Source organism: Octopus sinensis, linkage group LG7 (assembly GCF_006345805.1).
Source record: "Octopus sinensis linkage group LG7, ASM634580v1, whole genome shotgun sequence".
NCBI classification, from domain to species: domain Eukaryota; kingdom Metazoa; phylum Mollusca; class Cephalopoda; order Octopoda; family Octopodidae; genus Octopus; species Octopus sinensis.
Genome location: NC_043003.1, coordinates 108,795,141 through 108,821,058, shown reverse-complemented (window position 1 = coordinate 108,821,058; position 25,918 = coordinate 108,795,141). Strand labels below are relative to the sequence as shown.

The following is a 25,918-nucleotide window of genomic DNA, read 5'->3' as shown; positions in this document are numbered from 1 at the left end:
TTTAATTTACGAGATAAAGTAATTGGTTGATTGTAATCAAAGTTCAAAGTTGCATCGATACAGCAAAACTGAAAGTGATCTGAGCAAAATTAAGTGGGGGCTCATTTTGCAAATGAGAAAGACCAGATCCTTAAACTGAAATACGATCAATCTTTTCTAGCTTCTTTACTTTTAACAATGAAGAAGTGGGAAAGACATTTAGTAATGAATAGAGGGAAGGTCTTTCAGGTATTTGCCTTTTTATTCTGGTAGTTCTAGAACAATCGAGTGTTAGTTCTCTCTTCTTTCCCCCACCCCCGGTGCTTATTCACCTTCTTTCATAGTTCATTTTGTTATTGGGGAAAGACTATATTTTCTTCAGCCACATTTAACGTTTTCTCTACAAACTACAAACAAGCCTCTCTCCCTTTTTTATTTTTTCATACAAAAACTAATGCAAATTTTGAACGGGGTATAGCCGTGAAAAGAACCTATAGAAATGGATAATACCCCCTACAAAATGGGTGGGGGAGAAAAGTTGCCAACAGGTGGCTACACGAAATTCAACTCTATACTTTAAAGAGTGTCTTCTACTGGTAAAAGAATAACAGAAGAACATTCCGTACCGCTAAACCAAGAAGGTTCTTAGAATATGTCTGATGTATTTTAAGTCTAAAAGTAATTCTGTTTATGTTTGCATAACTGAGATATTTTGGTTGGATTATATAGTTATCGGTTTTTACACTTCTTTCTGCATTCTGTCACAATATAGAAACATTTCTCATGGCACCAGCACACAATTTACAATTTATGTTTTCCGTGAATTTTTCACAGGTCCAGCTAGTTATTATTATTATTATTATTATTAAGGCAGTGTGCTGGCAGAATCGTTAGCATACCAGGCAAAATGCTGCTAAGCATTTTGCTCGTCTTTATATTCTGAGTTCAAATTCCATGAAAGTCAACTTTGCCTTTCATCCTTCCAAGGTTAATAAGTACCAGATGAGCACTAGAGTTGATGTAATCGACTTAACCACCAATTTTCTTGAGCTTGCTGGTCTTGTGCTAAGATTTGAAACAATTATTTGAAACCATCCGACTCTTACAGGCATAGAAAAACGGATGTTAAAACTGTGTGTGTGTGTGTGTGTCTGTATACACACACACACACATATATATATAATCATTTGCAGTTGCATTCCTTCTCCATCTATCATGATGATCAGTTTTATTTTATCTTGTTTCACCTTTCATGATTTTCTTTTCATTTCGTGTCTATTCCAATGTTGTTAGAGAAAACATTTGTGTCGTTGCTGCTGTTTGATGAGAATCAATAAAAAAAATAAACATCTTGCAGAAAGCCTACAAGAAGTTTCAATTTTTTTCCCCTTCAAAAAATCACACACACACACACACCTTACTGAAGAAGAAATTGGGTTTTTTTTTTTGTTTATATTCTTTTCATTATTTACAAAAAAGTATTATTTATATTATACTCTCTTAATCAATGCAACTCATTTTAAAATTTTTAAAAAATCTTTCTGATCAGTTGTGGTTTGAAAGAAAAAATTTTTCTTTATTCATCTTTATCAAACTTTAAGCTTCACTGTCTTATCTTTTTTTTTTTTTATATTTTATTTTTATATCTTTACTAATGCCCTTGAGATCATATGAATGTCACACGATCTCATTTGTATCCTTTGTAATACAATTCCAAGATATTTGGCCTGAGCTTGTGATTTATTTTAAGAACATTGAAATTCTTTAATGCATTTTGTTTAGTAAATTCAGTTTTCCTCCCTTGATTCTGAGTTCAATTCCTGCAAGGATCAATTTTACTGAATGGAGAGGATAAAAAATCATGTAGCAAAACACTGACATGTGGTTTAGAAGTTTGCTTCCCAATCACATGGTTTCAAGTTCAATCCCACTGCATGACACCTTGAGCAAGTTTTTTTTTACTGCTTTAGCCCCTGGTTAATCAGAGCCTTGTAAGGGGATTTGGTAGATGGAAACTGAAAGAGGCCAGTCATGTATCTGTGTGTGCCTGTGCACATCATTGCTTAAATACTGTGTAACAGTTTTAAATGAGTGCTACCTTTGTACAGGTGGTATCATTCATTTTCAATTTTCTTTGGAAAAATATCAGGCCATGGAGAACTGTTACCTTGCCTGGAAGCAAGTGAGCTTTGATGACAAGGAGAGCATCTGGCCGTAGAAAATCTGCCTCAATGAATTCCATTTAACCCATGTAAGATTGGATGAGTGATTATTAAAATGATGATGATAATGTTGTCCTGGCTCTAACCAGTTCTTAGTGAATTATCCCTAAAATCAATGCATTCAACCAGTTGAAATGGGTGGTTTATTGAATTGTTTAAAAATACAGGGAGTGATAAAAACAAAAAAAAAAAAAACTTACCATTCTTGATAAACATTTCAAGTTAATCAGCAAAGGCATACAAGACGCACTGGACTAAACCTTGACGGAAACTTTTTTAAAAATAAATAAACCCAAATAGGTAAAATATTCAACTACACGACTCCATTATTAGCTGCATGACTTCAAAAGCAATGCAATGATACCCATTTAAAATATAGGTTTTCCTGCTGCACCCAATGGTTAGTTTTAGATCAAATCACACTGGTTTGAATTCCGTTGCTTTTCATTGTCATAGGTAACTGGCAGAAACATTAGCACTTCAGACAAAATACTTAGCAGCATTTCTTCCAACCCTTAATATTCCAAGTTCAAATCCCATTCAGGCCAACTTTGCCTTTCATCTTTATGGGGTTGATGAAATAAGTACCACTCAAGGACTTTGGTCAGTGTAATCAACTGGTTCCCTCCCTCAGCATCTCAGGTCCTGTGCTGATTGTAGAAATTATTATGTGGATTGATATACTGGGATGGATTCAAGTGTGTGTGTGTGTGTGTGTATATATATATATATAATATATATATATATACACACACACACACACTACTCACTGGCTAGAGAAAAATAAGTATTGTTTTTAGTTAAGAGAAATCATCTTACTGTTATTGTTAGGGAGAGGAAGAATTAACAGTGTTGTCTTGTGCTGTTTCCTTTCATCTCTTGATATACTCGGTTAACATTCCACCTGAGTCCATTCCCCCCGCCCCCGCCCACCCCTCAGCCAATCTTCTTCTACCCAGAAAGAATCTGTCAACAAATTTGTAACTTTGTTTCTTTAATCCTGAAAAACCACCTCCCTTCAAAATTGCTGGCTTTGTGCCTAAATTACAGCTCATCACCATCATTATTTCCTTTACAGTAATTGTTAAAACTATTATCAATGTTGTTAGCATCTTTGTTGCTGTTTCTTCATTTCTCAATTATCTTGAAGTAAAAAAAAATGTATATATCTTCACTTTAATTAAATTTCTGTCGTAATTTCCTTTGCATTTATCTTCCCTTCGTTTTTTTTTTAATCATATCTTTATTTTCTATACTTTATTATTTTAAGCTAAATTAACATTCCAATTTAACTGCCATCCAGTTAACTTATTGAAAAGAAGAAAAGATTGTAATAATTGTGACATTTGGATAATAATTTTTTTTTTCTTTTTTGTTAATTTTATTTTATTTTATTGCTTTTGGAAACATTTTCTATGTTAAAGAGGCATGAAACAATGTCAGAATTGATATTTTGTCTGTGTAGCATTTTGGAAATTAGATTCTGTTCGGTATACAAAATAGGCCATTTTTGTATATATCTGGCTAGCGATTTCAAATGAAACCAGTTGTTGAAACATGTATGTGTGTATATATATATATATATATATATATAGTGTGTGTGTGTAGACACACACACATATATATATATGCATACATGTCAGCAAGAAATAGCATTTTTTCCTCAAAGATGTAAATTGTTATATTAAGACACAACTATGTTCAGCTTTGATCTTCTTTATTAATGAATGATAACATTTATTTCCTCAATGTTTCAAGACCTCCACGCCCTCATCATTAGGAATTGACAATTGACAAGTCCCTTAACCCCTTGGGGCACTGCAGCCATGAAGTGTATCCAGGCTGAGCTCATTTCTACAGCTGAGTGGACTGGAACAATGTGAAATGAAGTGTTTTGCTCAAGAACACAATGCATAACCTGGTCCAGGAATTGAAACCACAATCTTACGATCATGGGTCCAACACCCTAACCACTAAGTCACATGCCTCCACCATCAGGAATTGCCATTGTAAAAATGTTTAAACTGGCATTGTTGAGTTTGCCATTGATATCAAGTATTACCATGATCCTTTGCAACTTTCAGCAAAGGGTATAAACAACACACCATTACTTACTATCACTATTCCAGTGATGGGACTGAAGGTTTCAAAATGTTAATGGATTTAGGAAGAATCTTATTCTAAATAAAGAACTAATAAGGATATATGAAAAATCCTTAATAAAATTGATCAAAATTGAACATAGTCATGACTGTATGGTAAGAAGCTTGCTTCCAACCACATGGTTCTAGGTTCAATCCCACTGCATGATACCTTGAGCAAGTGTCCTCTGCTATGGCCTCGGTTTGACAAAAGCCTAGTGAGTGGATTTGGTAGATGGAAACTGAAAGAAGCCTGCCGTATATGTGTCAGTCTGTCTTTGTTCCCTCACCACTGCTTGACAACCAATGTTGGTGTGTTTATGTCTCTGTAACTTAGTGGTTCGGCAAAAGAGACTGATAAAATAATTGCTAGGCTTTAAAGATAAGTCCTGGGGTCGGTTTGTTCAACTTTAAAACTAAAAAAAAACCTTGTATGGCCACAGTCAAATCACTGAAACAAATAAAAGGCTAGTCATGTCTGTAATATCTGTAAGTATATTGTATTTGGACAGAGTTGTTTGGTATTGAGCACATTTTTGTTATTGTTTCTTTTATTCCTCTTTTTATTAAGTATTGAAAAAAGTCACTGTAGAATGTCAGTGACCAGGTAGCAAATATTTGATGAAAGACTTTAGTCAATAACAGTATAGAACTTCTGTGTTAATTATCAAATATATTTCTAATATGGCTTCACTAAAATACGGTATTATGAAGATAGATATATTACCTAAAAAAGTAAAAATGTTCTTACGCAATCTAATGGTGGAAGCTGATGCTTTTGAGTTAGGAAAATATGAAGAATCTTATTAAAAGCTTAAGTTTTTGTTATTTTTTTCATTTGTTTTTACTGAAAATTTTATTAGTATGTAGATTAAACATACAACGCTTCTCTTTTTCTCCCCAAAATGTGTCTTTTCATTCCATAATCTTGCTTTCAACTTAAAGCCTTCAATAAATTGCTTGTGACAATCAATTTTATTGGGTATAAAACTTCCAATATATACAGTTATTAATTATATCATCATCATCTTCATATACATCCGCTTTCTGTACTGGAATGGATTAGATCTTTTGACTGGATGTTTTTACATGGACCCCAGCAGTGCTCAACTGTTGCTTATTTTATCAACCTCAAAAGGATGAAAAACAAAGTCAACCTCGGTGGAATTTGAACTCAGAATGTAAAGGTGAATGAAGGCCACCAGGCATTTTGTCCATTGTGCTAAGGATTCTTGCCACCTCTTTGTATTTGTTGATAATACAAAGCACAGGTGTAGCCAGGGGCTAAGAAGTTTGCTTTGTAACTATGTGGTTTAGGGTTTGATCTCATAGCATGTCATCTTGGGCAAAAGTCTTCTTCTAGAGCATCTGATGGACTAATGCCTTGTGAGTGAAATTTGGTGTGCAGAATCTCTATGGCAGCTTGTTGTGTGTGTTTCTCCATGTGTTTGCTTTTGAGATGACTTTGGCAGTGGTGACTCATGTCCTGTAAAAACAAGAACCCTAGAGGTCAACATTTGAGGAATTGGAATAAAATGCATCTGGTTCGAAAACGAGGGCTGGCACCAAGAATGGCAGCCATCCTTAGAATACTGCTTCAAAAAGTGTAGTCCAACACATGGCAGCATGGAAAAAAAATGAATATAAAAATGGTGACGATGGTGTTGATCTTGATGCTTGCATTAATAAACTGTACACATAATTGGCAACTATCTTCAGTTATGTGAATGAAACTTGCAAGTGCTAAGTGTACTGACTGTGTATAAACTACAGTTGCAAAGAGTGGATAGGCGTCATAAAATCTTTGGCTCACAGTCCAATACTCTCTAGATTTGACCTCCTATGGATTTTATATGGCAATATGAATGTAAAAGCCTCTTTTAATTTCAATCTTATTATGATTGAAACTGCAATACGGCATCGTGTATGCATGCATTTCTATGCCAGTGCGTTGATTAACAATTGTGCATAAGTAGATGCATACTCACACACAAATGCCAAGTGAATTCATTAATAATTGTGTGTGTGTGTGTGTGTGTAGGCATATATAGACACATACAGATGCATACGTGTGTCATTTTACTCATACTGATAATCAGAGAATCCATCAATCTACTGTGTATTTCTATAAATATGTATGAATGTTTGTATGTATATTAAATTGATGTGAAGAGGAAAGAAATGGAAAGAGAAAAATCTGAAAGTCAATTTCAGATATATCTTCATTTAATAATAGCATTGATGAATAATGAAACTGGAGATAATTTTAAAGCTTTCTGGTTTTGTTATTTGTTGAAAGATTTCTTCATGGCATATAACCACAATCAACACATGCTTATCTATAAATGAATGTAGTTAAATATTATGGTATGGGATATTGCAAGGGAATGCATAAACCTTCAGCTGTTCTTTGGGCCCAACATATTTCAAATTTTCTACTTGGAAAGAGAAAAAATTAACAATAATAATGAAGTTTTGACAAAGGACAGTATAGAAAGTAAACCACAAATAATTTTTTTTTTTTTATATTTTTTAATTTTTTAATTATGCAATTTCTAAATGATAGCATCATTGTTTACAGACCTTCAATGTGCCAGTCAGAAATTTACCGTATTTTAACTGCATGAATGACAAGGAAGTATCTGTAACTCATTGCAGAGGACTTTGAGGGATACCACCTTTCTTCCAATGGTTACATTCTTTATTGATACACATTACTAAACGAAAAGGGGGGGAAAAAAAAAACTGGCATTCCGTTGGTTATAAGGGCTCCTGTTGATCTGATCAGCAGAACAGCCTGCTCATGAAATTAACATGCAAGTGGTTGAGCACTCCACAGTCATATGTACTCTTAATGTAGTTCTTGGGGAGCTGCAGTGTGCCAAAACTGGCATTTTGAAATACAGATACCATTCATTTTTCACTGGTGTAACATGAAATAAAGTGTCTTGGCCAAGGATGCAACACACCAATGGATATCGAACCCTTCACTGTAAAAATCATAAGGCTAATACCCTAACCACTAAGCCATGTGTTTTAACCACACATAGCCAAAATATTTAAATCTCCTGTTCATCCAACCATCATTTAACATCCATCATCCATGCTTAATGTGGGTCAACCAATTAGACTGCAGCATACTCTATTTTGGAATGGTTTCTATGACTGGATGAGCTTCTCCATGTCATCTTTTTTCAGTTTCCGTCTACCAAATCCACTCACAAGGCTTTGGTCAGCCTGAGGCCATAGTAGAAGACACTTGCCCAGGGTGCCATGCAGTTTCTTACCACACAGCCATGCCTGCACCTATATATGTGTGTGTGTATGTGTCATCATCATCATCTTTAATGTCTGCTTTCCATGCTGGCATGGGTTGGATGGTTTGACTGAAAACTGGTAAGCCAGCGGGCTGATTTGGCAAGGATCCCCTTCCTAATGCCAACCACTCTGAGAGTGTAGTAGGTGCACACACACACACACACACACACACACACACACACATATATAGGAGCATTTTGCTTAGCTTCATGGTACAGAGGACTCAGCTGGTATCTGTTAGGTATGGAATTTGATTCTCCATAGCCACCTTCTGGTAACTTCTGTCTTCTAAGGCTAAATAGCCAATCGTGCTCAGCTATTTTCATAGCTATACTGCATTTGAAATTTGTGTGTTTGTGTTTGTCCCCCAACCATCGCTTGACAACTGGTGTTGGTGTGATTATGTCTCTGTAACTTGGTGGTTTGGCAAAAGAGACTGATAGAATAAGTACCAGGCTTACAAAGAATAAGTACTGGGGGTTGATTTGCTCGACTAAAAGCAGTGCTCCAGTATGGCCACAGTTAAATGACTGAAACAAGTAAAAGTATGCATATGACAAGCTTCTGTACAGTTTTTGTCTATTAAATTCAACTAAAAAAATATTGGCCAACTTGAGGCTATTGTGGATGACATTTGCATAAGGTGTCACCATTGGTGGAGTTGAAGCCAGAGTCATGTGGGTTTGCAATGCCAAGTTCTTAACCACACAGCCATGCCTATGTCCAATTCTTTTCACGGACTCACCATTCCCTTGAAGTTGCTATAGGGAAAAGTCACTTTTTAATGCTAGAAGCACTACCAGTAGTTTCCCAAATCACAGGTCGTGTCAATACATTTCAAAATCAATATCTCCATGCAAAACAAAAAAAAAAAAAATTAGATTGAATGAGATAAATTACTAATTCTCATGTTTTATACTTTATTTATTGATTTCAATCATTTGTTTGCGACCATGCTGTAGCACCTATGTTACACCTATAAACTGATTGGTTATCCTTTTTTCTTTTTATTCTAGCAGTAAAAACAAAATTGTTTTTGTAATCCTGTGAGGTTTGACAATAAAGATATATCTTAGTAGGAGCAGTATAAGAAGCCAGGTTTATAAAACTGATTTTAGCCCTGCAATACCCTCCTTCTTTCTCTTTTTTTCTTTCCTGTTTTTTTAATACTTAGATCCACAAAGAGAGTCCGTTCTTATTTTGTTAACCATGGACAGATTAAAGGCAAAGTTAATTGTGGTGCAGTTTGATCTCACAATGTCAAAAGTTGAAACTTGGTTTCTATTTTTCTGTCAGTGATAACAGTAACTGTGGTCAGAAAGGCATGTTGGCTGTGTGTGTGTGCCGGGGGATAGGGCGAATGGAAGAGAAAGATATCTACTTTCTAGTGAAGTGCTGTAACCTTTACATTCCTTGGGTTTATTTATCATCTATCAGATTTCCTTTTTCTGCAGTAACAGTAATAATGATAATGGTATCAAATTTTGGCTTAAGGCCAGAAAGATTTGGGAGAAAGGATTAATCAGATATATCAGCCCCAGTAATTGACTGGGAAATTGGAAATCTGTATGTAAAGAGGTGGAAGAAATGTCACTAATTTTTTTGTGCAATGCATTAACGACTACCTCGGTAATAAGAATAGCTTAAAATTTTGGCTCAAGGCCAGCAAGGTCAGAGGAGGGGGTAGAACAATTACATTGACCCCAGAGATCAATTAGGACTTAGTTTATTAACCCTTAAAGGCTGAAGGACAAAGTCGACGGCAACAGCATTTGAACTAAGAATATAATGTCAGAAGAAATGCTTCTAAGCATTTCACTTGACTTAACAATCGATTCTGTCAACTTGTCACCTCAATAATAATAATGGGTTCAAATTTTACTACAAGGGCAGTAATTTTGGGGAAGGGGATGAGTTGATTACATCAACCCCAGTGTTCAACTGGTACTTAATTTATTGACTGCAAAAGGATGAAAAGCAAAGTCAACCTCAGTTGAATTTGAACTTAGAACATAGCGACTGGTGAAATATTGCTAAGCATTTCATCCAGTGCGCTAACAATTCTGCCACCTCACTGCCTTAATAATAATAATAATAATAATAATGGTTTGAATTTTGGAACAAGGCCAGCAATTTTAGGGAAAGGAATTAGTCAATTACATTGAACCCAATGCTCAACTGGTACTTATTTTATCAGCCCCGAAAGAGATGAAAGGCTAAATCCACCTCAGTGGAATTTGAACTGAGGACATACAGACAGACGAAATGCCACTGAGCATTTTGTTCATCATGCTAATGATTCTGCAAACTCACCACTTAGTAATAATTGGTTTCAAAATTTGGCCCACGACCAGCAAATTTGGTGGGGAAAGATTAAGTAGATTCATCGCTCCCAGTGCTCAACTGGTACTTATTTTATCGATCCCGAAGAGATGAAAGGCAAAGTCGACATTGGCGGAATTTGAAATGAAAATGTAAAGACAGAGAAAATGCCACTAAACATTTAGTCTGATGTTCCAACGGTTCTGCCAGTTCACCACCAAAACAGTAATAATAATAATAACAATAAAAATAATGGAGAATACTAATGGGGATAAAAGTTGTCAAATAACAGTGTTAATGCTAAAAGCCAGACTGTTAAAACCATTACAGAATTAGCACAAACTGAAATACTATTGCATGTGTTTGTTTTCATTTATCTCTTTTTTGTTATCTTTTGTTCTTTTTGTTCTTGTAAATGGTTGATAATGACAAATTAATGTAAAGTGTATAAAATACAAACAGTCAAATGCTTATTAAGAACATTAGTTATTTGTCTTTTGTAATTTTAAATCACTTCTCGCCCGCTGCTCTTTTTTTTGGTTTTGTTTGTTTTTGTGTAGTTTATGTATATATTTATTCTTTTATTTTTGATATCCAATTTATAGATGAGACAAGCAATTGCTAAATTACTAACACCCTAAATGCTTCTAAGCATCATATATGTGTGCGCGCACATATGTGTGTCCATGTGCATGCGAAGGTGTCTGCATGTGCATATATATATATATGGTTGTGGGCATGTATGTGTGTGTGTGGCTGCATGAATATATGTGTGTGCATATGTTTGTTCATATGTATATCTGTCTGTCTGTGTGCATATGCATGCATGCATATGTTGAAGTATCCTACAAGCTGTTATCAAAGTAATCATACAGAAACAAAGCGGTTATTAATCATGCACACTGTTGGTTTTGCATGAGCAATTAGTGCATGTTTTCTGGCACTCACCACATTGTTTCCTACGTGAAACAATGAGAGGAGGAGGAGGAGAGACGCAATTTAATCTGCATGCAGTGCATTATTTGTACCGGTAACCAGCAGTCTTGTGCTTTGTTCAGTTTCAATGTGTGGTCTCATTCTACACTGATCAATATTTGATTGATGATTGATGGAATATTGTTAGGCATTTTCTGCTACAAAGATCCATGTATTATTTCTCTGTATGTGTGTTTATATATATATATATATATATATATATATATATATTGTGTATATGTATACATATATATACATACACTCATACACAGACAGTATTCAGTCTTTTCAGATACTGATTAACAAGCTCTTATAACTAAAGAGCTGTCACAGTGTGGTATTTGGAGAAGAGAGGAGATTCCAAGCTGTTATTTCTTTGACTCCTGAAATAATGAACCTCTAAATAGAGCAAGTTTTCTTCTTTAGAATTCTTGTGTACATTTTTTTTTTCATTGTTGTAAATATAACATTGCACAAAATTACACTATTAAAAGAAATGTGTATTTGAAAATGGTATGAGGTAGTAGAAGAGAAGGCACGGAATCTTTATTCTAACTAGTTCGGTAACTTGGCATTCTGTGTTGTAATCCTGTCAAGAGTAGATTTTAAGCAAAACTTCTCTTTTTAGTCAATAAAAATAAAATGCGCTCTGTTATATTGGGGTAAAACCAGTCTTGAAGTTGAAAGGGCATATGCGTGCACGTACGCACACACAAATATTGACTTTTGTACCAAATCTAAGAAGCTGCATTAGATGAATTGACAGAATTTTGTAAAGGGTCATAAAAATTAACCCCCCCACCTCTCTCAGTTTTTAAGGGTCAAGTTATTGGCAGCACTTGATGCTGTGTAGCTCCTAGTGAAACAAGCTTAGATTAAACTTTATCTTTCTTACTTCTTGGGTTCCTGAAAATAAAGTACTTGTTCAGAACTGCCCTTGGGTTAACTAAAACCTCCCCAACAATGATTTGTGGCCTCGTGCTTATATTAGTGGTAATAATAGCAAATTTTTTTATTATATTGGCAGTGAGCTAGAGGAGCTGTTGGCATGCTGGGCAAAATGCTTAGCAGCATTTTGTCCATTTCTATGTTCTGTGTTTAAATTCCATTGGGGTCTACTTGGCCTTTCATCCTTTCAGCACTGAAAATTACCGGCTTTGTGCCAAAATTTGAAACCATTATTATTATTATTATTATTAACTAATGATAATAAAAATGTGTTTAATAAAAATTTTGGGTGTGTAGTTAAGAAGTTTGTTTCCCAACCATGTAGTTTTAGGTTCAGTCCCACTGTGGGGCACCTTAAAGCTTTGTGTGTGGACTTGGTTGAAAGGAGGCTATTATGTGTGGTGAGAGTGTACATTTGTATATGAGTGTGTGTATGTATGTATACACACACACACATGTATGGGTGTGTTTGTGCCTACTCCTCTTCACATCATGTGATAGGCATTAATGAGCGTCACCTTCATGCAAAACCATGTCCAATCTTCCAACTTCCATGAAAGCATGCCCTGTCATGGGGGTGATGTTACCCTATTTAGATTTGGATGCAAGTGAGGGTTGTCTGCAGGAAGAGCATCTACTTGTAGGAAAATCTGCCTCAACAAATTCCACTTGACCCCTGCATGCATAGGAAAGTAAATAGCAAAACAATGACTTCTGTTGGAATAAAGTATCTTTGTTTTCAACTGATTTGTAAAATAATAATTTTGTGAAATAACATTACCATTATTTAGCTGGAAGAATTGTTAGTGCACTGGACCAAATGCTCAGCAGCATTTGATCAAAGAGCTGACCAAACAGTTGTAATACACATTGTCAAAACTGACAGACACCTACGGTTGTGGGTTTTTTTATGTCATCTCTCTTGTATCATCAAAGACTATTTTTTGATCAACTTGTGTTCGTTCCTAACACTTATTCTACAAGAATTCTACAGGATGTATAGAGTGGGCCAAAAGTAGATACAGGATGTATAGAGTGGACCAAAAGTAGATATACACTTTAAATTTTTTCCATTTTATTACATTTACTCTTATTCAATTACAGTTACATCTATTAAACACAGTTTAATCTCCTAAATGTTTCACTTTCTTTGTTCTTGACTCAAATTATTTGTCATTATTTACGGTACCTGTAAAAAAAAAATTAATTTAAAAAGTGTATACCTACTTTTGACCCCCCCCCTGTAGTAGATGGGTGGGGAAACTTTTTAGTGCAGCAGGCAAAAATTTCCGAAGTAAAACATCCTTAGGTAGATCACAAGTTCTGACTCTTATATCAGTGTAAATCTTGTATATATCGATGTATAATTTGATATACATAAATAAAGATAAGTTTAACACATTGAATTAACATGTAACATCTTCATTAATACTGCCACTGAATTTAGGACATTTTATACTTATGAGGTATTCTATATTTTTCAAAATGTACCTATCCTAATATTGGAGAAATCATTACAATCAAGCACAGACCACATTTAATCTTTAAAAACTGCATTGATATGTAAATGACATAAACAAATTTATCCTAGTGATAATTTTATCAAAGCTAATTAACCATTACTTTAAAATTTGGTTTTGTCTAGTGAGAAGGATGAAACTGCTTTTTTTTATTTTTTATTTTTTTTTTTTTGAAGTTTAGGAATATCACATGCCTTTGAAGAAACTGCGATTCTTAGTCCTTTACTCAAGTTTTCATCGGTAAATCTGGTACAAAGATGATTTTTTTTGCATAATTTAGTTTGGTAAAAAACTGCTCGCATTTTTTGCAAAAATGTGGAAAAGGAAATAGGGAGGAAAATTTAAATACTTGGGATTCTTGGATATGAATAATTTTTACACAGTATCTTCTACAATCCTTCAACTTTCATTTCATATAAAAATTATTTCAATACATGCAATGTATTTTTAGTTGGGTCTCAAGTACAGTTGGGTCTCAAGAGGATGATACAAACCTAGCAATATGTGTTGTATAGTGAAAACAAGCTTTCCATTCAAACGGCAATTTCCAGACGATTTCTCTTCGAGTCTGGCTGTTTTAAGTTGTCCTGCAAACCTAACCTACGTCACAAATAGGCATACAAGTATCGTATAAAGTTCATTATTGAAACAACATTTACCCTATTTTGTACAGACGAGTATATCAGCCTGCAGGCACAATAAAGGGGCTGGTGGGTGCAATTGTGCTCACGGGCAAGTCTCTCCCCATCCCTGCTTTAGTAGAAGAGTATGTTTCCTTAATTTCTTTCCAGTGTTTAGTTAGACATCCCTACCGCAAACCGTCCCTGGTCACTCAAGCCATCTATGCCATTCCACCCTTGACCATCCTGTCTTTTTCTCAGTGCAGCATTATCCAGTATGTTCTCTTTCTTTTAAGCCATTTACTCTTTTACTTGTTTCAGTCATTTGACTGTGGCCATGCTGGAGCACTGCCTTTTAGTCGAGCAAATCAACCCCAGGACTTCTTCTTTGTAAGCCTAGTACTTATTTTATCGGTATCTTTTGCCAAACCGCTAAGTTACGGGGACGTAAACTCACCAGCATCGGTTGTCAAGCGATGTTGGGGGTACAAACACAGACACACACAAACATATACACATATATACATATATACAACGGGTTCTTTCAGTTTCCGTCTACCAAATCCACTCACAAGGCTTTGGTCGGCCCGAGGCTATATTAGAAGACACTTGCCCAAGGTGCCATGCAGTGGGACTGAACCCGGAACCATGTGGTTGGTAAACAAGCTACTTACCACACAGCCACTCCTACACCATTTAGGTATAAATTTTGAGGAAGAAAAATTGACTTATTTCTCATAGACTATGCAAGCGCAATAAGGCTTGTTGGCTTCTGTATCGTTTAGTCAATTTGTTCTCTGGAGTGTATAAAAAAAGACACAATGTTTCGGGTAGTGCCACCTTTCTCAGCCAACCAAGTTCTATCCTATTATGAATTTGAGCGATGTTTCTCTGTCCTTCAGGTTTTTAGGTTCATTAACTCTTCCTAGACTATTGGTGCAAGGACAATAAAACTCAAACCAGCAGTTTTCCTAATCCCAGGGAATGTCCTAAGCAGGGTCTATTTTTTAAGGGCCACCTAATTGGAGCCCCACTTAAACAAACCAAAGATTCTTGTTTCGATAACTTCTGCACTTGTTGCACATGCACACAAGGTGGCTGATGCTGCACATTAAAGATTAGAATTCACTAAAACTTCAGAAGTAGCTACTCAGTCACTTGCACAGCTACTCTCCATACAGACTGTGATAACACAACACACACAGACACACACATTTTATATATGTGTATGTATATGCATGTATATGCATGTATATATATATATCCATTACTTCAGGAAACCAACAAGCCACCTGGTCACCTACCGATCGGGCCAGCATACTAGCCAAATCGACTACATCCTCGCCAGAAAAAGGGAAAGATGGCTGCTTATAAATGCCAAAACCTTCCCAGGCGAAGAAGAATGCACCCCACAACATAGAGACTGGTAGTTAGTGACTTTAGGATCAGGACTAAGAGGGCGACTAGAAGACGACCAACATGGAGAAGAAGGGTCTGGAAGCTAAAGACCCTGCGAATGGACAGAGATTTAGAGATATGTTACTTGAAGCCTTTGACGAAGTGGAAGGGGGTATAGCTACACATGGGGTAGAAGACAACTGGACGTTTCTGAGGGACAACCTGCTGAAAGCCACTGACCAGATCTGTGGCTGGTGCAAGTCCCCTTAAGACCCAAAATAACGTGGTGGTGGAACAATATTGTTGATAGGGCTATTAGACAAAAGAAACAGGCTTGGAAGGCCTGGAAGAACGGGGTGGTAGCAGGGAAGTGTATCAGACTGCCAGAAGGGAAGCTAGGAGACAGGTCTATCTAGCCAGAGGGGAAGCAGATAAAAGAAAATTTGCCAATGTCCTGCGCCGTGAGGATGAAAGACTTGAGGTATTTCGTGTTGCAAGACAGTGTGTGAGAGAGAATCGAGATGTGGTAGGAGAGAAATGTGTTCGCATGGAGGATGGTTCACTTGCGCTAAATGAGGATGCAAAGAGAGAGAGCTTGGAGACGCCACTATGAAAGGTTGCTGAATGAGGAAAATGAATGGGATAAAGAGAGTCTGCCGAATGTTGACCCAACAGAGGGACCAGCTATCCGAGTTGATAGTAGTTCCGTGGTAGCTAAGGCAATTAGAAGCATGAAGACAGGGAAAGCCCCAGGCCCATCAGGAATTACTGCAGAGATGCTCAAAATATCTGGTAGTGTCGGCTATAGCATAGTCACCCGTATAGTTAACCAGGTGATACACGAAGGAGTCATACCCAATGACTGGTGTAGCAGCATAATAGTCAACTGCTACAAAGGTAAGGCGATGCCCTAGATACAAATAACTACAGGGGCATCAAGCTGTTGGATCAGGTAATGAAGGTTACGGAGAGGGTTATAGCCCAGTTAATTAGAGAGAGAGTTAGCTTAGATGATATGCAGTTTGGGTTCGTGCCAGGGAAAAGTACTACTGATGCTATATTCCTGGTAAGACAGCTGCAGAGAGAAATACCTAGCCAAAGGTAAGCCCTTGTACCTGGCTTTTGTTGACTTAGAGAAAGCCTTTGACAGGGTCCCCCGATCCCTTATCTGGTGGTCAATGAGGAAACTAGGGATAGATGAATGGTTAGTGAGAGCTGTGCAAGCCATGTACAGAGACGCAGCTAGTAAGGTGAGGGTTGGCAACGAGTACAGTGAAGAATTCCGGGGGTAGAGGTTGGGGTCCACCAAGGTTCAGTCCTCAGCCCCCTCCTATTTATCATAGTCCTCCAGGCAATAACGGAAGAATTTAAGATAGGATGCCCCTGGGAGCTCCTATATGCTGATGACCTTGCTCTAATTGCTGAGTCACTATCAGAACTGGAGGAGAAGTTTCAGGTGTGGAAACAAGGATTAGAATCGAAGGGCCTTAGAATCAACCTAGCCAAAACCAAAGTCCTAATAAGTAGGAAGGTGGACCAACCACAAACGACTTCAGGTAGATGGCCCTGCTCGATCTGTAGAAAAGGTGAGGTAGAGAAACTCTATAAGGTGCACCAAGTGTAAGCTATGGACACATAAGAGGTGCAGCAATGTCAAAGGTAGGCTAACTGGGAAGATAGTTTTCGTATGTGGCAGATGCTCAGGAGAAATAAACACTGGAAATGTGCAGAGACCAACTTCTACCACGTTCCAGGGAGACAAACTAGAAGTAGTTGATAGCTTCCGCTACCTTGGAGACCAAATTAGTAGCGGGGGTGGGTGTGTGCTGAAAGTGTAACTGCTAGAGTAAGAATAGCCTGGGCAAAGTTTAGAGAGCTCTTACCCCTGCTGGTGACAAAAGGCCTCTCGCTCAGAGTAAAAGGCAGACTTTATGATGCATGTGTACGTACAGCCATGCTACATTGTAGTGAAACATGGGCCGTGACTGCTGAGGATATGCGTAAGCTCGCAAGAAATGAAGCCAGTATGCTCCGATGGATGTGTAATGTCAGTGTTCATAATCGTCAGAGTGTAAGTACCTTGAGAGAAAAGTTGAACCTAAGAAGCGTCAGTTGTGGTGTGCAAGAGAGACGGCTGCGCGCTGGTATGGTCATATGACGAGAATGGCTGAAGATATAGTTGTGTGCAAAAGTGCTACACCCTAGCAGTTGAGGGAACCTGTGGAAGAGGTAGACCCAGGAAAACCTGGGACGAAGTGGTGAAGCACGACCTACGAACTTTAGGTCTCACCAAGGAAATGACTAGAGACCGAGACCTATGGAAGTATGCTGTGCGTGAGAAGACCCGGCAAGACTAGTCAGGCCATAACCCGTGGCCCCTACCTAGGACGTAGTCAGTCCACCTGTGCATACCTCCTTCTTCTTGTGACACTTCTGAAGACCTGTTGAGGCAAGTGAAAATCAAACAAAATCAAAATAGATGAACATCAATGGAATTTGTATCTTTGTGGTACCAGTGCCGGTGGCACACAAGAATACCATCCGAACGTGGGTGTAGCCAGTACCGCACCGACTGGCCTCCATGCTGTGGGCACGTAACAATCACCACCCAACCGTGGCCGATCGCCAGCCAAATCTGGCTCCTGTGTCGGTGGCACATAAAAAAACACCATCCGAGCGTGGTCGTCTGCTAGCCTTGTCTGGCACCTGTGTCGGTGGCACATAAAAACACCATCCGAGCGTGGCCGTTCGCCAGCCTCGTCTGGCACCTGTGTCGGTGGCACATAAAACACCATCCGAGCGTGGCCGTTCGCCAGCCTCGTCTGGCACCTGTGTCGGTGGCACATAAAAACACCATCCGAGCGTGGTCGTCTGGCACCTGTGTCGGTGGCACATAAAAACACCATCCGAGCATGGTTGTTCGCCAGCCTCGTCTGGCACCTGTGTCGGTGGCACATAAAAAAAAAAAACACCATCCGAGCGTGGTCGTCTGCCAGCCTTGTCTGGCACCTGTGTTGGTGGCACATAAAAACACCATCCGAGCGTGGCCGTTCGCCAGCCTCGTCTGGCACCTGTGTTGGTGGCACATAAAATCACCCACTACACTCTCGGAGTGGTTGGCGTTAGGAAGGGCATCCAGCTGTAGAAACACTGCCAGATCTGACTGGCCTGGTGCAGCCTTCGGGCTCCCCAAACACCAGTTGAACCGTCCAACCCATGCTAGCATGGAAAGCGGACGTTAAATGATGATGATGATGATGATGATCTGTCCATTCATCAATCTGTCTGAAGGCGGAACTGCTAGCACACAGCTGCTGCTAGGTCATATGTATTTGTGTAATTATTTATAAAATAATTTATGTAATGGTATGGGACTGAAACAAATTGTAATTTGTAATTAAAACCTGTTTATTTCATCTTATGAAAATTCATACACACACACACACACACACACACACACATATATATAGATACATATATATGTATATATACACATATAGATATATACATACACACACATATATATATATATATATATATATATATACACACACATATATATATACATATAAATAAACATTGATCATAGAATAAACATCAAATTCAAGTCAACGACTTTATATATAACACCATACCTCAAACATTTGATTATACATATATATTACCATGGTTCTTAAACATATGAAAATATACATATACAAAAAACACAGAATGTAAAAGTATGCATGTGAATAAACTAAATATATCGAATGGCCTATCAAAATGGTAAATACAACCGGCTAAAAATTCCTAAAAATTCCAAAGTGTGTCATGCTACTAAAAAAACTAAATAAACTAAGATAAAATAAAATGTCAATCAACTAAAAAAAATTTAAGTTTTTTCATTCCCCTTACACAAGAAAGAGTATGTCCAAAAATTTCAATTGGTAGGTTGGCGCCCACGAGCAAAAAGTGTTCTACACAATCAATTCAAACACACCTATGGCCATTTCAAGAGTTCATTGCTGTGGTTCAGTTACATTCAAAGTGCATCTGGGCAATGATCCCCCTCATCAGGATGAACAGGAAACATGCTCAAAACGAAACTAAAAAGTTCATACAACACCATATGGCTAATTTAAAGATAAACCCATCATAGAACCAGTCCAAATTTTCTACCCCCACCCAATTATTTCATTATTTACATTTGACATATTTGTCCTCATTTTGTTTGTTGTTAAACACCACATATCGGCTGATATACCCTCCAGCCTTCATCAGGTGTCTTGGGAAAATTTCAAACCCGGGTTCTCATTTCTAAGGTATTTTTCAATATTATTATTATTATTTGGGGTTAGTAGCCTGCACTCTTAACCACTATGCCATATGCCCATGGGCATATGGCATAGAACTGTAGAATTATTTCATTGCTAAACATGGAGGTGGCTGTTGTTAATAGAAATTGACATTTTATTTTATCTTAGTTTTTTAGAAGCATGACACACTTTAGAATTTTTATGAATCTCTTAGTGGTTCTATTTTCCTTTTTGAAAGGCTCTTCTATATATTTGTATTTTATTCACATATATGTTTTTACCTTCTGTGTTTTTTGTATATGTATATTTTTATATGTTATATTTATACATGATCAAATGTTTGGAGGTATGGTGTTTATATAAAGTCATTGACTCGAATTTCATATTTGTTCTATGATCAATGTTTCTTTCTCTCTGTCTCAATTACATTTGAGCATTTCTTTTTTGCAGTCCTATAAACTCTTTTGTTTCCACAAAAAGATGCAAAAATTATTTTGTGCACACACACACACACACACACACACAGAGAGGGAGAATTCACAAAAAAAACAAAAGATGAAGGCAGGTGGTGTAGACAACAAACAGATGCATTAGTTTAACGCTCGGGAAGTGAAAAAGTCTTTAACGTTTCGAGCCTTTGCTCATCCACAGAAAGAAACAAAGAGAGAAAAGAAAGAATATGTAGTAGCTAGCAATCTATCATGGTGAATGGCGAAACTCTGCATAAGGAGTAGACAACCACCATATGTGTGTGTGTGTAAAAATATACACACGCACACACACATATGTATGGTGGTTGTCTACTCCTTATGCAGAGTTTCACCACCTCCTGTACCTACACCTTCGAACCATCATGGCATCTGATGTGGCTTTTGAAACCAGACAATCTTCTGAAAAGACTCCCACATAGATTGCACATCCGATTTGGACCAGATAAGCTCTGATCTTTGTGGATCTTAAAATGTCTTTTGAGGCCTCCGTTAGATTTGCAAACCTTCTGGCATTTACTGCTTTCAAATGTGTGTGCAGACATATAGGCAGAATAGTTGGTGGATGTTCATCTTCCATGGGTTTGCAAATGAGAACTGAGCCCAGCAAAAGAAAGGCATGGTCTGTCACAAACTGTGCACACAATAAAAGGTCATTGTCATTCACTGTCTCGATCATAACATTCTTCTTTAAATCTCTTTTGAGTCTGGCATGCGTTATCCTGGCCTCTTCAAATGATTTCAGTCCACTCCACACTTTCATTTGCCATCCAACTCGATCCAAAGCAAGGGTTTCTATGTCTTCTGGATCCATTCCAAGTGACTTCATAGTAGTCCTTATGTCATCCTTAAACCTTTTTGTAGGTTTATGCTGATTGCATTTCCCTTCTGCAAGCTCACCATAAAGCATATATATACACATATATATATATAAACACACACACACACACACATATATATATATACAAACACACACACACACACACACACACATACATATATTCATATGTATACATACAAGGGTTAGACAAAATAATGGAAACACTTTGAAATTTCAAACAAATTTATTTTAATATGGTGTAGGACCGCCTTTGGCAGTAATTACAACTTGAATCCTATGTGGTATGGCCCCGTACAAAGTTTGAATTGTTTCCAAAGGAATTTTTATCCATTCTTCAGCTAAAATTCTCTAGTTCTTGTAGTGATGATGGTTCAGTTATATAATAATATAAATTATATATGCATATATACATACATATATGTACATACATCTAAATGTATACACATGTATATGTCCAATCCATGGACAGTGGACGTTAAATGATGATATACATATATATTTATATATATATATATATATATATATATACACACACATGCACACACCCACATATATATATACACACACACATTTGTATATATATGCATGCACACATACATATACACACACAGTCACACATATATATATACATACACACATTTTTTCAAAATTTGTGGGAATGTGTATAGAATAATATATCAATTGAATAAAGTTAAAACATGGTTTGGTTTTCGCATTCTTTATTACAGTATTTTAACATGAAAAAAGTATTTTGTAATGTTCCTAAAGTTCAATTAGTGCTTTCATGCATTTGTAGTAATCATCAGATTTCAAAATGTATATAACTGACAGTCGAGTTCTTGACAACTGTTGTAACTCAACTGTCAGTCAATTTTACAGCTAAAGGGTCACACGAAGCAAGTGATCAGTTTCTTGTTTTGGTTCTAGTTACAGATCAGATCTGAGGACAGGAACTGTTAAGTGTTAAAATCATTATTCAGATGCCATCTCCATAAAAAAAAAAGTTTTGTTAACAGGTGCCAGTCTGCATAGAAGACAATAGTTTGACATTTCCAACCTCTTTGATGCCAACTGCCATGGATCTTCCTCTAATTTGGATACAAAAACCTTGATTTTGATTGTTCTTATTTAACCCTTTTATTATGTTCCTGTTAAAATACATTATCTTTATTTCAGTTTAATTTTGAAAATATTGAAGAATTTAATAAAATAACTTTATTATTATAAAGCTGGTGCTTAGAACATAAAATAACATCGAAGTTTGATGGAAGGTTTTAAATTAGATCACTTGAAAAACAAACTTGCATCATAGAAGCAAGGGTGGTCATGGATGGGTTGATATCAAAAGGGTTAAGGCATCTCATCACAATTTTATTTGATTCATTATGTTCCAAATATCAACTTAATAATGGAAAACTTATTTTGCCTAATCCCTTCAAATAATTATCTTTAAAATTGACATTTTAGGCAGAGTATATCATTAGAAATCTCATCTCGAAAACATTAGCAGAGGAGTTTTAAAAAGCTAATTAGAAATTGAGTTGGAGGTGGGATTAACCCTTTTGAAGCTAACCTGCTTGAGACTGTCCCTGGCTCTATTATTCAAGCTTTCTGTTTAAAATGATCTAAATGAATGCCTTCAATTAAAATTGCATGTTAATTTGTGTTCCATGCATCAGCTTAATAGCTGAAGAGTTACTTTGTTAAAGTCTTCATTATTTTCTAAATTAATTGACACAATAGCAGCTGAAATATGGTAACAAAAGGGTTAATTAATGACCAATATTTAAATGTTTTTGGCAAGTACAGGAGCCAGTTGCAGACTTGTTCTAGTCTTCTGACCTTGTCGGCTAATGGCCCTAATACATTATCAAGTCAACTATCTTGAGGCAGATAAAAATAGCAATTGTAGTTCTTTTCTCTAACTGAAAGTATTTTATAACAGAAGCTGTTTTATAGCAAACATATAATCCATTCTAACCAAATCTTTTAACAGTTAGATTATTATTGTAACGAATTGCATAAAAAAAAAAAAGCTGGTTTGGCGATAATTCCATTTGAGATGCAGAGATTTGGGAATTCTTTTTTAAACAAATACTGTGTAAATATCCTCTTCAGTAAGCTTCTTATTTCCTGATAGATGGAAGCTTGTTGTTGCTAACAGGTATTAGTCTGTAATGGCATTTACAGCTTTAGCATTTGTAATGCTGCATAAGTTTAGGATAGAGATATCTTGAAATGATTACAAAGAATTTTAGATTGAACAAAAATTGCTTTTGTTAGTTTTTTCCTTTTTTCTCTTTGAGAAGTGAGTGATGCTTTCGAACACAACAAATTTTTGAAATGTTTTTTTTTTTCCCCCTTTTACATCATCCTCAACATCATTGTTTTAATGTACACTTTTCCATGCTTCTCTTAGGTCAGATGGAATTTGTTGAGATAGATTTTCTATAGGTTTCTATGGCCTGATGTCCTTCTTGTCATGGACATACCAGTTTCAAATTGAAGTAGTATTCTCACAGACAACTGGAACTGGGAACAAGTGACACTCCTGGTATGATTGACACTCACAACCATTATGTAAAGTCTGGACAAGAAGACAAACTCCTGCGCAAGATGGTTGTAAATGAATATCATCATCATCACACAAGCAAAATTGTTTCTTTCCAGTCTTTCATGAAAAATATCTTGCTAGGAGTGAAAATATTACCTTGCTTAGAAATAAGTGAAAAACTGGTTTAATAAAAGGTCATTCGGTTGTAGAAAATCTTTCTCCACAAATTTTGTCCGACTCATGCAAACATGGAAAAGTGGATGTTAAATGATGGTAATGTGTGCGCACGCGTGCACATGCAAATTATCACATCTACGATGGGCAATGGGAATTTGTCATACATTTGTGATATAATCAAAGAAACTCTACACAGTCTTTTGATCTGCTTATGATAGTAGCTAAATGCCCTTGAGATGATCCTCTACCATCTTAAGCCTTTTGATACCAACTTGCCTGAAATTGACCTCCTAGTACTTTGATACAAATGACCTTCTTTTAAAGTCATTTGAATTAAAACCTTTTATCAAAATTTCATGTGGATTTATATTCCAAACTAGATCTTAACTCTTTGCCAGTCTTGTGTTTCATGTGTGATACAGAGAACATACTTCTCTGGTCTCCATGCATCATATATAATACACAAACCAATTTTTTTTCAACCCTGGAGTAACTTCTGATTTATGACAGGAATCTGTTATGTTTTATATTGCTCAGAATGTATGAAACAAGGGCTAACTAAAAGTTTGACAATAACCAAGGGTACTTGAGACAAATTTATGAAAATATTTTGGAGAGGCAAAGAGTTAATAAAAACAAACTTAATCTACTAAATTGTTCATTATTTTCAAAATTAATTGAAACAAGGGTAGTATGTTTCAATAAAGACATGGTATCAAAAGAAGGAAGAAGATGTATAATTCAAGGAAAAGTACTCAGATTTGTAAAAACTCAGTATAAAACTCAATGTGATGATGGATTGAATGTTTTTCATCCTAGGCCTGCTCAGTCAAGGTTGACATGGTGCAAAACAACATCAATTTTAAAATTGGTGGTGAAAAGTGCTATAGTAGAAATGAGGTCATCCAGGATACATTTGAGAAGAAATGACATCAGATTAAAAAGGGGAAATAATGATATTGGTTTTTTTGGGGTTTTTTTTTTTACTAGACAGGTCAAGATTTATACTAAATTATTCTTTCTATTAAATCCACAAGGCCTGAAATTTTGTGGGAGGGGGTGCTTATTAATTATATCAACACCAGTTCTCAACTAGTACTTATTTTATCAATCCCGAAAGGATGAAAAACAGGGTCAACTGTGATAGAATTTGGACTCAGAATCTAAGCCAGAAGAAATGCCTCTAAGAATTTTATCCAGCATGCTAAAGTTTCTGCTAGCTTGCTGCCTTAAACTGACTAAAGAATAATAATAATAATAATAACATTAATGATTTTTGCTGACAAGTAGCTCTTCAACTTTTTAAATATTTTTGAATTAGACTGGAAGCAAACTGAAATATTATTGTTATTGATATTATTTGATCACCATATAGCTATTTTGTTTTTTTGGTGTCCAGATTTTGATTCTATGGCTGTGTGGTAAGAAGCTTGGTTCCCAAACACAGTTTTGGGTTCAGTTCCACTTCTTGGCACCTTGGGTGTCTTTTACTAAACCCCTGGGCCAACCAAAGCCTTGTAAGTGGATTTCATAAATGGAAACTGAAAGCTCAAGTGTGTGTTTGTGTGTTTGTGTGTGTATCTGCATTTGTATTTGTTCCCACTACCACTTGGCAACCAGTGTTGGTTTGTTATGTCACCATATCTTAGTAGTTTGACAAAAGCAACTAATAGAATAAGTATTTGTTCATTTAAACCCTTCAAGGTGATGCCCAGTGCAGCCACAGTCCAACGACTGAAGCATGCTAAAAGATAGAGGATTTCACAGCATTTGCTTCGAGGCCTTTGAAAGTATAATGGATGTCATATCTTGTATCCTATCTTTTATTATATCATTAATAACCATTCTTAATCAAAAACCTTGTCAGTAGGAACATAACAGTAGGTGATGTTCACACTTTAATTATTTGTTGAAACCATTTCCCTATTTAATTTTCTAATGAAAAGCTTGAACCATCAATAAAAATCTCATTGTCGAATTTGTGTAAAAACTGGTGGTTGCTATCATTATTTTGGGAATATTTTATTGAATATAGAATTTAATGTTGGTGTTTCAAAGTTGTCAGATGTAAGAATTATAGAGCCTCTATGTTTTCTCAGTTGCTGGGTCAGAAGTTGGGG

General features: G+C 36.4%; 1 protein-coding gene across 7 annotated transcripts in view; it reads left to right on the top strand.

Moving 5' to 3' along the window:
* The window catches only part of LOC115214162 (armadillo repeat protein deleted in velo-cardio-facial syndrome), a 403,200-nt gene that overhangs the window by 178,999 nt on the left and 198,283 nt on the right, over positions 1–25,918 (top strand). The gene's annotated exons all lie outside the window — the stretch shown is intronic.